Below are 13385 nucleotides of genomic sequence, written 5' to 3' on the forward strand. Positions count from 1 at the left end.
AAGTGGGGTCTTTGTGGCAAGGTTGGGGCTGGGATTGGGGCACGCAGGGAAGTCCTGGGCTCCCCAGGTGTGGGTGGTGCTGGTCACGTACCTGATCTCAGGCCAGCATTTTAGGAGTCTAATTAGTACATTTCCCCCCATTTTCTGGAAGGCTGTGCACATCTGTCTTAGAATGATGAGAATCTATCCTCTGTTATAGTTATGCATTTTGGTTTTGGAATGGGAAAGAATAGCGAGATGCCAGTACCTAGTTATATCCTTGGGGATCCCTTTGGCTACAATTCACCAGATCAAATCATGAACCTGATCATGGTCTCTGGGATGATGTAGACACCCCCAGAAATGAAATGTTGATAAAAACCCTAAGGGTTGATAAAATTTCATTTTTCAGGGAGAAGACAAGGGAAGTAAAATATTTCGCAATTGCCTACATTAGTGATAAACATATGTTTTCTCCACTGTTGACAGACTGACCACCAATAAATATTATTTTGTCGCCTCAGGTAAAGGACACACAAAGCACATACTGGGCTGATTACCTATTTTTAAAATAATATATATTTTAAGCTAAGGTTAGTTCTAAAACATAACTTGAATTGGCAGAGGACGCTCAGGGTACTAGGAGTGAGCAGGTGTTGGTGGCAATGATGAGGCAGGCACATTAAAAATTCTTTTGTTTCTGTGGTTAATTGAACCTTCTCTGGGTCCATGAAATATGAACTGATTTCTAGTTTTCGTAAGGACTCTGGTTAATTTGTAGGGCGACTAAATATGTGATTTGCAGTATGTTCTTTATAATTGAAGGGGGAAGGGACTGACTTGGGAAAGAAAACAAAGGCTTGGTCTCTGTTTCACAGCCTGCAAAGTCAGTGGTGCCGATTGGGATTTCTTGTGCTCTTATCTTTTTCCCCCTTAGCTTTTTATTTACTTCTTTTATGTTTTAAAAAGATTTTTTAATTTATTTGTCAGAGAGAGAAAGAAAGAGCACAAGCAGGGGAAGAAGCAAGCTCCTGGCTGAGCAAGGAGCCCAATGCGGGACTTGATCCCAAGACCTTGGAATCATGATGTGCTTAACTGACTGAGCCAGCCAGGTGTCCCTATTTAGTTATTTTTTTAAAAAACTGTTTTACTCAGGTATAATTGATATGCCAAGAACTGTATGTATTTCATGTGTACCATTTCTTACACCTTCTCCTTGTGCCAAAATTTTAAAAAATGAATTTTTGCCAGAAGACCGGAGCCACGTAAAAGTTATTCAGCCAGGTAACTTCTGAAATCAGACTTGCCGGAGCAATAAACTTGATAAATGATGCTATTTACAATTTGGTGAAATTTCCTTTTATAAATCTGTATTAAGAATGGAAACTCTGTGAACTTTAACCATACATGGAAATTGGCTGGCTTTGCAGCATGGGCTGTTAGCCATTGGTATTTGAGGGTTTAAAAAACCAGTCATTTCCTCCAGTGTCAAATAAAAGAAAATTCTAGACAGTGATGTAAACATGGACATGAAGGGAAGGAGTTTGAACTCTACAGGAGAAAGAAATTATAGATGTAACTGACAACTCCATAGAATGTAGGCGGAAACAAAGTTGTAGAAGGTGAATCAAATGGGTAGTGTTATCTGACTTCAGTTTCTGATCTCCAGATCCAAATTTGTCAGTCATTGGAGCTTGATTTTCAGACCTTACTGTCTGTTTGAGACAATGAAGAAGAAATTTTTGGCTGACTGGTCAGTGAAGACAATTGGATTAATCAAGGTATGCTTTGTGACTATGGTTGCAAAAATGCAACATGATTTTTAAAAAATCTTTGTATTAACTTTAAGAAGTGGTTCTTGTTTTGGGGGAAAGTCATTAACCCAGTCTGAAAATTTTCTTTGTAAGAATGGGCATATGTTCTAAAATATCATACATGATTCAGGAAGTTCTCAGACGTTCTCTCTTGTCAATGATTAGAAAACAAGCAGTCTTAATTGTTGAGATGAAATATAAGGCTTGACCCTGTCCCACCAGGAAAGGGGATTTTCCTTCTTAAAAATGACAAAAAGAAATGCTCTCAGATTTGATGGCAATACAGTATTTGTGTTGTGAATTCACATGCTTTTGCTATTTAAAAAAAAAAAATCAAGGTCCTCATCTTTCTTAAAGGTACAAAATATTATTCATCAGTTTTGACTTTGGGGTTAGGAATCCTCTGAAGTTTTGCATCTTGGCACACAGAGCCACTCCTGCGATCCTCAGGTGGTGGTTCTTAGGTGTTCATGTGCCTGGGAACAAACTGAGGAGGTGGTTTTGATGACAGATTTGTGGGTCCAGGCCCTCAGTGAGTCTGACGTGTAGGTTTACAGTAGGGTCAACTGTCTGTGTTTTCACAGGTGCTCTGGGCAGTTTTCATGCTCCTCTGACCACATTCTGAATCACAGTGATTGGAAACCACCAGATCTTTGGTCCCTCTCCCTACCTGCCCAAATTCTCTTTTCATTTTCCTCTAGAACTCTGTTTCTTTTAGATTTTAATGTGTCTCTATGTGTCTGTGAATAGAATTTTTCTCTTTTTTCTTCTGCTTTATTCTTTATTTGTTAATATAGTCCTTCAATTGTGTTACTCACTTTCTCTTCCTTGATTTGACTTTTTAAAAAAGATTTGTTCATTATAGACAGAGTGAGAGCATGAGCGGGAGCGGCAGAAGGAGAGAGAGAACCTCAAGCAGACTTCACATTGAACTTGGAGCCTGACATGGGGCTTGATCTCACCAACCCAAGATCAAGACCTGAGCCGAAATCGAGAGTTGGACACTCAACTGACTGAGCCATCCAGGTGCCCCTTCTTTGATTTTCCTTTAACAGAACTGAAACATAGGGTTTATAATGAATTATACTTATTAAATACATGCCAGTTTATCGGGCTTTTGTTAACTTACAGCACACATGGGTAAAGCGTTTTATATTTCACTTTCTTTAAGTGTGACAAATATAAGCTGTTTTTGTTGTTGTTGTTGTTTTACCAATGTGTTCATATCTTTGTTTTCTTCCTGCTTTACCCGGTGCCCCAAGGAGCTGTAGATGAGGAATTACTGAAGAGAGAACCCAGGTGAGTAAGAATTCGAGATACCCATGCAGTAGGCTGGAGGCTGGGCAATCATCCTTCAGAATTCGTTCCCGAGGACGCTGGGCATGTCTGCTGATAAGGGACAGAATTCCCCTCATCAGAGACAAAGATAAAAAACAAAGTTTCCTTTGAAAGATTGGTCAGTTCTTTCAAAAGAAATCAGATCACTATCTTGTTAAAAAAGGAAAATCAGTCAACTATAGTCTGTCTATAAAACAAAATCAAAATATGAACTCCCTACCTCAATATTTGGTACGGAATGGACTGCCAGTAAATGGGGGATGAGAAACTCCTGGCAATTGTTATTTCTGATGTTTTTGAAAATATATCGAATATTAGCTAGAGATTTAATGTATGCTGTATATATGATATATTTGCATGCCTGACCTGTCGGCAGAGCCCAGTGGTTCAGAGCTATGGGGTGTCTATCCACCACATGGGGCTCGAACTCAAGAGCCCAAGGTCAAGAGTTGCGTGCTCTTCTGACTGAACCAGCTAGGAACCTCCAGCTGGCCCTGATTTAAAACCCAGAGGGGCCACTGTATAATGGTAGACTGGAACGAGTTACCAAGTCTCTCTCAATCTGTTTGTTTTTTCCCCCCATCTGGGTAATGTGGGTAACAGCAGTAGTTCCATCATTGGTGTTTTTGGAGGACTCAGTGTGATGTGCAGGTCAAGCATTTGGCACTCTGCCTGACAAAGAGCCGTGTTAGATGACCGGAATGATCTCTATTCTTCCTGAACACAGACCATTTGTTAGTTCCCGGGAGGCGTGTGCTAAGGAAAGCAAACTATCACCTTTTACTCTCCTACTCACTGTTGCATCTCATTTATAAAAGATCAGTGACCCAAATATTGTTTACAGTGCTTAGAATGTCCAAGCAAAACCATCAGCTAACTACAATATCGTCAAGTGTTTGCTGCGTTAACCAACATACATGGCACATACCTCTCATGCCTTCTGCCACAGTGCTGGGAACTCACAGTTGGTGGGGCAAGAACAGGTCTCTGCCTCCCAGTCAGAACCACTGAACACTTCGCCTCCCTAGTGACTCAACCATGGGGGGATGGCTGCTCCAAGCTAGACCAGTCAGACTCGCTTCTCATCTTTCATAGGGACATAGAGACTCTTGTTAGTTGGTCTTGAGTTCTAGAGGGGAGATGTCAGTGGTCAGCAGGAATGTACTCACTTCTTTTTCACCACTGGTGCTACTTTTTACTAGTGCAAAGAAAGCCACTGGGTAGAGAAAGGACAAGTAAAGGCAATGCTTAGGGGCACTTGGTGCCTCAGTGGGTTAAAGCTTCTGCCTTCAGCTCAGGTCACGGTCCTGGGGTCCTGGGTTGGAGCCTGCTATGCTCAGCAGGGAGCCTGCTTCCTCTTCTCTCTCCCTGCCTGCCTCTCTGCCTACTTGTGATCTCCGTCTGTCAAATAAATAAATAAAAGCTTTAATAAATAAATAAATAAAGGCAATGTTCAGAGAAAAATAGCAATGAGAGCCTTCTTCAGCTAGAATTTGATGAGACTTGTAGCGGCTCGGGAGCACCCACTTCTTGGGCTGCATCCCTTACAAGGTCCTACTCTCTAATGCCTGCCTTTGGGTATTACTGATACTTTCCAAAAACTTTGTTTCTTTTCTTTCTTTCTTTCTTTCTTTTTTTTTTTAAGTAGGCACCCAACGTGGCGCTGGAACTCATGATCCCAAGATCAGGAGTCACATGCTCTATTGGGGTGCCTGGGTGGCTTAGTCAGCTGAGACCCTGATCAGGTCATGATCTCAGAGTTGTGAGATGGAGCACCATGTTGGGCTCTGCACTCAGTGGGGAGTCTCCTTGGGGCCTCTCTCTCCCTCCCCCTCTGCCCCTCCCTGCTGTGCTCTTTTCTCTCTCTCAAATAAATAAATAAATAAATAAGTCTTAAACAAAGCAAAACAAAACAAAAACAGAGTCACACGCTCTATTGACTGAACACGCCAGGTGTCCCCCCCAAATTTGTTTTTGCTAAGCTAGCTTAGCTGTATTTTTCTCTGTTGCAACCACATGATTGACTTGTGAACACAACCACACAGCAAATGCTGGTTTCCCTTTCATTTACTTGAAGTTTCTTGAAATCCTAATCAGGGGTTTCCAAAGCACCTGTGATACTGTGGCCCCCTTCTTCTATTGATATGGGAACTGAGGCTCAGAAATGTGTTTGAATGGCACAGTCAGTATTATATGAAAGCTAGAAGAGTCGAAAGTATTTACTTACTAAGTTGCATGGCAGAAGAAACAGGTGTGTGTATGTGTGTGTGCGCCTGCATGAATTTGGGGGGCAGTGGTTTATCTGTTTCACACTATCTGAAATTTTGTTTACATGACCTGCGCAGACACATTTCAGGCTTTTGAACAGAGGCAGAATGCCTCATTTGGGATTATTGCCTCTTTTGTTATTTCCCAGTAAGCAAGTTGAACCTCTTATCTTCCGGGGAAATACTCAATGGAAGTACATTTAGGATTTTGTAACTATAAATGGAATTAATTATGAGTTTCAGAATTTCTGATGAATTCATAAAGATAAGCCCCTTTACATTAAGCGATTTCATTAGTTAGAATCAGAATCGCTGAGAAGTCTCTTTTCTATTTTGAGGTTTCCAAACATTGGAGGCAAAATCTGTAAGAGATAATCCTGTTTACCATGAAACCCCAAAACATAAACAAATGAGGAAAGCATTCTTTAGACTTCAAGATGTTCAGCTTTCTTGAATTGAAAGAAATAGGTCTGCAAACATTCCTGGCTTGGGACGCCTGGGTGGCTCAGTTGGTTAAGCAGCTGCCTTCGGCTCAGGTCATGATCCCAGCGTCCTGGGATTGAGTCCCGCATCGGGCTCCTTGCTCCATAGGGAGCCTGCTTCTCCCTCTGACTCTGCCTTCCACTCTGTCTGCCTGTGCTCGCTCGCGCTTGCTCCTCTCTGACAAATAAATAAATAAAATCTAAAAAAAAAAACCAACAACATTCCTGGCTATATGGAACTTTTTCTTTCTTTAACATTTGTTTTATTTTTTACACTTTCCTTTCTATAGTAATATTTGGAGAGACCCCTGGATGGCTGAGCAGGTTAAGCCTCTGCCTTCGGCTCATGATCCCAGGGTCCTAGGATCGAGCCCCTGCAGTGGGCTCCCTGCTCTGCTGGGATTTTAAGATCTTAAGATATCTTGGGAGTCCGCTTCTCCCTCCCCCTCTGCCCCTGACCCCCTTACTTCTGCTCTCATTCTCTTTCTCTCTGTCAAGTAAATAAATCAAATCTTTTAAAGGGTTGGGGGGCACTGGGGATTAGATAATTTCTGTGGACTGGAAAAATACATACTCTGCTTTTACAAAAATTTTAACTGAAATTTACCTAATGATGTTTCTGACTCAAAATTTTTATGTCCAGTGGTCCTTGACCTCAGATGCACGTGAGAATATCTGGGAGTTTTAAACACTCCCAATGCCTCAGGTTGTGCCCCAAGCAAATGAAATTGTTATCTCTGGGGGTGATGGGCACACACCGTGACATGAAATAGCCATAATTACAGAGAAGTACTTTATTTTATTATGTCAATTGCATTTAAGATCAGTTTCCTCGGGGCGCCTGGGTGGCTCAGTGGATTGGGCCGCTGCCTTCGACTCAGGTCATGATCTCAGGGTCCTGGGATCGAGCTCCACATCGGGCTCTCTGCTCAGCGGGAGCCTGCTTCCCTCTCTCTCTCTGCCTGCCTCTCAGCCTACTTGTGATCTCTCTCTGTCAAATAAATAAATAAATAAAAATCTTTATTAAAAAAAAAAAGATCAGTTACCTCAAAGCTTATCAGTTTTGTATTTCTTTGGGAGTCAGTTCCTCCCTGTTCAGCCTCCCTAACCACAATCACGAAAGTCATCGAGCTAAAAAACGAAGAGGTTGTGAAGGAAAATCATCAGACGTGATACCATGTTTAAAAATTAGTAGCATTCAGAGGCACCTGGGTGGCTCAGTTGGTGAAATGTATGCCTTTGGCGCAGGTCATGATCCCAGGGTCTGGGGATCGAACCCCGAATCGGGCTCCCTGCTCAGCTGGGATTTTGCTTCTCCCTCTCCCTCTGCCTTCTGCTCCCCCTGCTTATACTCTCTCTCTTGCCTTAACTACCTCCTTTTTTTTTTTTTTTTTTTTTTTTTTGCCTTAGTCTGTACTCTTTAATGGGTTAGTCCTTCTTTCCAGCTTACCACTTCACTCAGGCAAAAGGCCCGGCAGATAAAATATCTTATAATGGGAACTGAATCTCCCCCCCGCCCCCAAGCAATGAGGACTGCCGTGGTGCCAGCGAGACCCCGCGTGACTGACCCCAAGACAGTGATAGACCTGACCTCCACTTTGCACCTGTACTTACCCCCTGACCTTTGTCCCATATTGTCCTTACATAAACCTAGAGGTACTTTCTTCCCTTTGGAGCTAGTTTTTGGCACACCATAGTCCTCTCTTCCCAATGTTGGCCTCACGGAAATAAATTCCTTTCTTGGTTTACCACTACTTATCTCTCTGCCTCTGAATTTCTTAGTGGTGAGCATCTAAACCTGGTCCATTTGGGATCCCTGGAGCTCAGGTGCTTTTACTCCCTTGGCCTCTGGTAACACCAGTAAGCTGTTATAATCACATTTTCTGTGTACTATCATGTGAAGAAGGTTGGGGAGCATCTCATTTGAACCTTAGAGTAACACTGTAAGGCAACCATTTGTTTTTTGAATTTTATAGATGAAGTATTTTAAATCTTTGGGAATTAAGGATTGTATTAAAATCACAGGGTAATTCACAGAACTAGTATTTGGATCCTACTGTTCTTGGATTGTATTAAAATCACAGGGTAATTCACAGAACTAGTATTTGGATCCTACTGTTCTTTTATTGCAGCTTCTGAAGTGTGTTAGAATGCAGAATGTGGAAACGTCTTATGGAGTGGTGCACCCAAAACACAGGGGAGAACCAGACGTTGCGGGGAGAAGCAGACATTGATTGTGGTCTAGTGAGATCTGGGAAGGCTTCCTGGAAAGTTTGCCATTTGCGCTGGACCTTCAAGAACGTGTGGATTTCTGGAGGTGAAAATAGGGTGTTATCCTAGGTTTATGTAATAAATAGTAATCAATTTTTAAAAATATTTTATTTATTTGTTTGACAGAGAGATGGAAATAGCAACAGAGAGCAAGAATGGGAAGGAGAGGGAGAAGCAGACTCTGTACCGAGCAGGGATCTTGATGTGGGACTCGATCCCAGGACCCTGAGATCATGACCTGAGCCACCCAGGCATCCCAGTGGTGATCTATTTGGCTATAAAACAAAACATCCTAATGGAGCTTATCTCTCCTGGATCCATAGTAGAATCATTTGGGAGGCTTTCGAAATATATTGGTCCTAGAACCCCACCCTAGACCATTGAATCAGAGTTTGGGATAGGACCCACTGGGATGGTGTGGAAGAAAATAAAGCTGGTTTGGGGTTCGATTGCCAAGAATATAGAATGTGAGGCTTATTTGATTTATTACTTGGGTAATGGCAGGCCAGGGAAGGCTTCTAAACAGGACAGTGATAAAGCAATCAGCTTACAAGCTCTGTCCAACTCCCGGCCTTCTCCTGTTTTGTTACATATTTAGAAAATGCCAAGAATTCTCAATGGAAGTAGTTTTAAATTCAGGAGCAGATCAGGATTCTCCAGGAAGGCTTTTCAATTACACCTTCTTTCTCTGGTTCTGGGATTCTGCCAGAGTCTTGAGGAAGCCTGGATAGTTTCACGAGCTGTATTCAAAAACCATGCCTTCTCTGGCCTACCCCAGTTTTAATACATCCAAATAAAGGATACAGAATGAGCAGTTAGGGAACAGTCTATAAGACCACCCTCCCTTCTGACACCATCCAGGTTGTAAGGGCCCACGCGTACCTAAGTTCCAGGGATCCCATATGGACCAGGTTGGGCCACTCACCGCTCGTAAATCCAGCGGCGGAGAGACACAGTGGTGGGTGAAACAAGTGAGGTATTTATTTCAGTGAAGCCAACGCCAGGAAGACAGAGGACTAGTGTCCCAAGAATTATGTCCAGAGTGGAAAATACCTCTAGGTTTTTATAAGGAAAATATGGGACAAAGATGGGTGGTCTGTGCAGCTAGGTAGGTCAGGTCAATAATTGTCTTGGGGGGTCAGTTACATGGTGCGTCGAAGGTGTCATGGCAGCCCTTATTGCTTGAGGGATTAGCTTCGGTCCCCATCATGGCATGCTTTGCCTGTTGGGTGTTTTGCCTGAGTTAAAAGATAAGCTGGAAGGAATGACATAATCTGTTAGTAAGTACAGACCAAGATCAAAATGGAGGTAGTTAAGGGAACAACTGGGTCCTCATTCAAGAACTCACAGACATCTGTTAGCACCACCGTTCTGTTTTATTACAGTGAAAGATCACAGTCACCTGAGTGGAGAGATGCATGAGGCCAAGTCCAGGAGAGTTCCAAACAGGGAGCTTCTGACCTCCCTCTCCCAGGGGACCTCTGAGGGGAGCCCCACTCCCGTGGCATCAGGAACAAAGACCTCAGTGGTTTTCTGCCTCTCTCTGTCTTCCTGCTGCTTGGCCCCCATGGGACTGTGACGGTATCCAGAAGTCTAGAGCAGGGTAAACAAAGCTGCAGTTTTGTGATACATGGATACAGAGGAGGCTCTTCAGTGCACCCCAGAGAACCCAATAGATTTTGGAGAGGGAGGCATTTGCGAGAGTGGCTCCAGGAAGTTGTGAACTCCTGGGATCATTCCCAAGCTACTCATGGGAGTACCTGGCCTTGAGCCGTAGATTTTACAAACTGAATTATGGAACAGACCACCGCCCGGGACCCAGATGGGTCACGCATGGAGATCTGAAGAGCATCCCAGAGGCTTTGAGAATGGAGCTGCCTAAGGAAGTCTGATTAAATTCGAGGCTTGAATCCCCCCAAGTTGTTTGCTGCCTAAAACCAAAACGTTGACATTTTCCCTAGGATTTAAATAAGAGCTACAGTCTTATCATAGTCAAGATCACTTGGCATAGAAACGGGAAAATCTCGGCTCACGTGGGAACAGATGATCAAAAGATGCCGATGCCTGGGTGACTCAGATGATGGAATTATCCACATCAATGTTGAGGTAGTTGTTAGAAAAATGCTCCAGTAAGGAAGGGTGAAGACTGTCCAAAGGAACGAACACGTAGAAAGTCTGAGCGAGTTAGAAGGTACAGTTAAGAACCAAGTGAAAATTTAAAACTGAAAAATAAAAGTAACCAAAGGTGAAAACATGTTGGAACTGTAGCAGAATGGAGAGGGCGGGGAGAAGAACAGTGGGGAAGGTAGAGAAAATTATCCCCTGGGGACAACAGAGAGAAATGCTACTTAGAAACGAAAAAAGCCTTCCTGCGAGGCTCAGTCAGTTAACCATCTGCCTCTTGGTTTCAGCTCAGGTCATGCTTGCAGGGTTGTGAGATCGAGGTCCCACATCACACTTCACACTCAGCACAGTGTCTCCTTGAGTTCCTTCTCCTTCTCTCTCTGTGTCCCCCCTGTGTTCTCTCTCTCTCAAATAAATCGAGAAAAAAGGGAAGAAAACAAAAAAGAAGAGAGTCTCGGGGAGCTATAGTGGAAAAAAATCCTGTGACCCGATTTTAAGGTTTACGCTAAAGCTTCAGTATAAAGATAGCGTGGTATTTATGAAGGGATAGACTAATGGAACAAAACAGAAAGTCCAACAGTAGACATATATACAAATATGACGACTATTTCTTTGACAGAGGGGCCAAAGCAAATCAACAGAAAGTGGGATCTTGGTGTTGGACCTCTGTATGCAAAAACCAAAACCAAAAATACTTTTAATTGAAACTACACGTTTTATTAAAAAGTTGACACAAAATGGGTAAGTGCAAAATATAAAACCATACCACGTTTCAAAGAAAACATTAGAAATCTTTAGGACGTGATTTAGATGAGGTTCTTAAGATATGATGTCAGAAACAGATCCATAAAATAAAAAAAAAAAGATAAATTGGAATTGATCAAACTTAAAAATGCTTGTTTTATAAATAAAAAGTGTTAAGAGAATGAAAAGACAGGCTACAGACTGGGAGGAAGTATTTTCAAATCACATACCCAGTGAACAGCTTGTGCAGAGTATATAAAGAACACTCCAAACCCAACAGTAAGAAAACAAACAACCCAGCTTAAAAGTGGGTCCGAGAGTGGAACAGACACTACACTGAGGAGTAAATGTGGGCGGGAAGCAAAGATAGGAAGAGATATCCAGCGTCATGAACCTTTGCAGAGACAAAGTGAAGTCATGGCATACCTGTTGCAGGACCGAACTAAAGAAAAATACTGATGAACTCAAGTCCTCGTGAGGATGTGGAGTAAGTAGAGTGGAAAAGGGTTGGGAAGCTCCTTTGAGAGTTGAACATACCCAGAAATCCTTTTCTTGGCTTATTTCTCAAGTGAACTGGAGACTGCTTGTTCACACGAGAACGTATACATGAATATTTATAGAAGCTCTCTTTGTAATCGCTAATAACTGGAAACAACCCAAATGTCCTTCATTGGGTGAATGGGTAACCGCACCATGGTGCGTTCCTATAATGGAACCCTGAATATCTCAGCAATAAACAGGAAGAAATGGTTGATGCATCCAAGAACTTGGATCGATTTCAAAGATGTTTCGCTTGGTGAAAAAAAGCACATCTCAAAAAGTTACCGACTGTATGATTTCATTTCTTTGACATTCTCAAAAAGACAGCATTCTAGTGATAGAGGACAGGATAGTGGTGTGTTGGGATGGAGAGCCTGTGAGGATATAAAAGGACAGCATGGAGAGGTTTTGGGGTGATGGCATTTTTCTGTTCCTGTACTTTTTTTTTTTTTTTTCACACTTTGACCAGATAGGGTAAGTCAGTTTCAATGATGAGTCCAGAAGTCAGAGTTTATACTAGAAGTAGGGCATAGGTTTTCCTTTCTTAACCTTCCAAACATCAGATAAATGGAGTGAAACCTGCAGACGTCAGGAAGAAAATGACCTTTGTCTATTAGGGGGATACTATCCGTGGTATCTTAGGTTGGGGGTTGGCAGCCGATAGCCTCAGGTCAAATCCTGTATGATACCTGTTTTCATGTAGCACGAGAACGACGAATGGCTTTTAACACAGTTCAGTGGTGAATCAACACCAAAACCAAAACATTTTGTGCCACGTAAATAGTCTTTGATGTTCCAGTTTCAGCATCCATAAAGAAAGTTTTGTTGGAACATAGCCATACTTATTCACTTACATATTGTCTAGGGCTGCTTCTGAGCTATTGGGCAGAGCTGAGGATCTGCAACAGAGACAGTATGATCCGCAAAGCCTAAACTATTTATTCTCTGGCCCTTTATGGAAGAAGTTTGCCAATGCTTATTTTAGAATATTCCTTAGACAACTCACGTAGTTTTATTTCTTAGCAGAGTCCTAAGGAGATGATTAGTACTTTGGTTCCATGAATACGTTTTGGCAATTTCTTTTTGAAAATTAATTCTTCTTATATAAACAATGTTTACCTTTAAAAAATCCATAATTCTCCAGGTATTGTCCCTTTTTTTTTTTCCTTCCAGGTTTCTGGTCTGTGGGGCACCTGGCTTGCTCAGTTGGTGGAGCTCATGACTCTGGATCTTGGGGTCGTGAGTTCGAGCCCCATGTTGGGTGTGGAGATGACTTAAAAAAATTCAGATCTGATAATTGATCAAGGAAAGAATGTTAAAAAGAGTGCCCCTTCACTGACATGAAAGGCGTTATCATTTTTATTACCTGTTGGCTGTTCATAGAATCTCTGTATTAGGGTTTAATGATAGCATCTCCTTCATGGGTGATGGTTTGTGAAACCAGCAGTTATCAGAGATAAACACTGAAGAGTCTGATTTACTTGTTCATGAGCATACCATAAAATCTTCAGTTAAATCACATTTTATGACTATGGCCTCCAAGTTTTTAAATATAGCCTTTTGATCACTTCATAGTTGTAAAGGCTGACTTTCTTTTTCCTCGTTGGCAGTGAGTAATTTATAACGTCTGTTAAGTGAACAATATTTACCAAGTGCTATCAAACAAGATAAAGATATATTTCACTGTGTCTTTATAGCAGTGTAGATAGCTCGAGAAAATATATTCACTGCTTAGGATTTCACTACATGACATTAGAGTTCTATGAAGTATAAATCTGAAACAATTTTACTCTCTTACCTCTATTTATTCCTTGCTTAGTGCGTTC

At 42.0% G+C, this 13385-nt stretch overlaps 1 long non-coding RNA gene across 1 annotated transcript; it reads left to right on the plus strand.

Annotated features, from left to right (window-relative positions):
• Positions 1-1588: 1588 nt before the first annotated feature.
• Positions 1589-8182, plus strand: LOC309862374. The gene is made up of 4 exons (XR_014310487.1): positions 1589-1760; positions 2659-2819; positions 3056-3092; positions 8013-8182. It is a non-coding gene; the product is annotated as an uncharacterized lncRNA (long non-coding RNA).
• The last annotated feature ends 5203 nt before the right edge of the window (positions 8183-13385 follow it).

The sequence above is a fragment of the Mustela nivalis genome (genome assembly GCF_964662115.1).
Source record: "Mustela nivalis genome assembly, chromosome: 3".
Lineage (NCBI taxonomy): Eukaryota > Metazoa > Chordata > Mammalia > Carnivora > Mustelidae > Mustela > Mustela nivalis.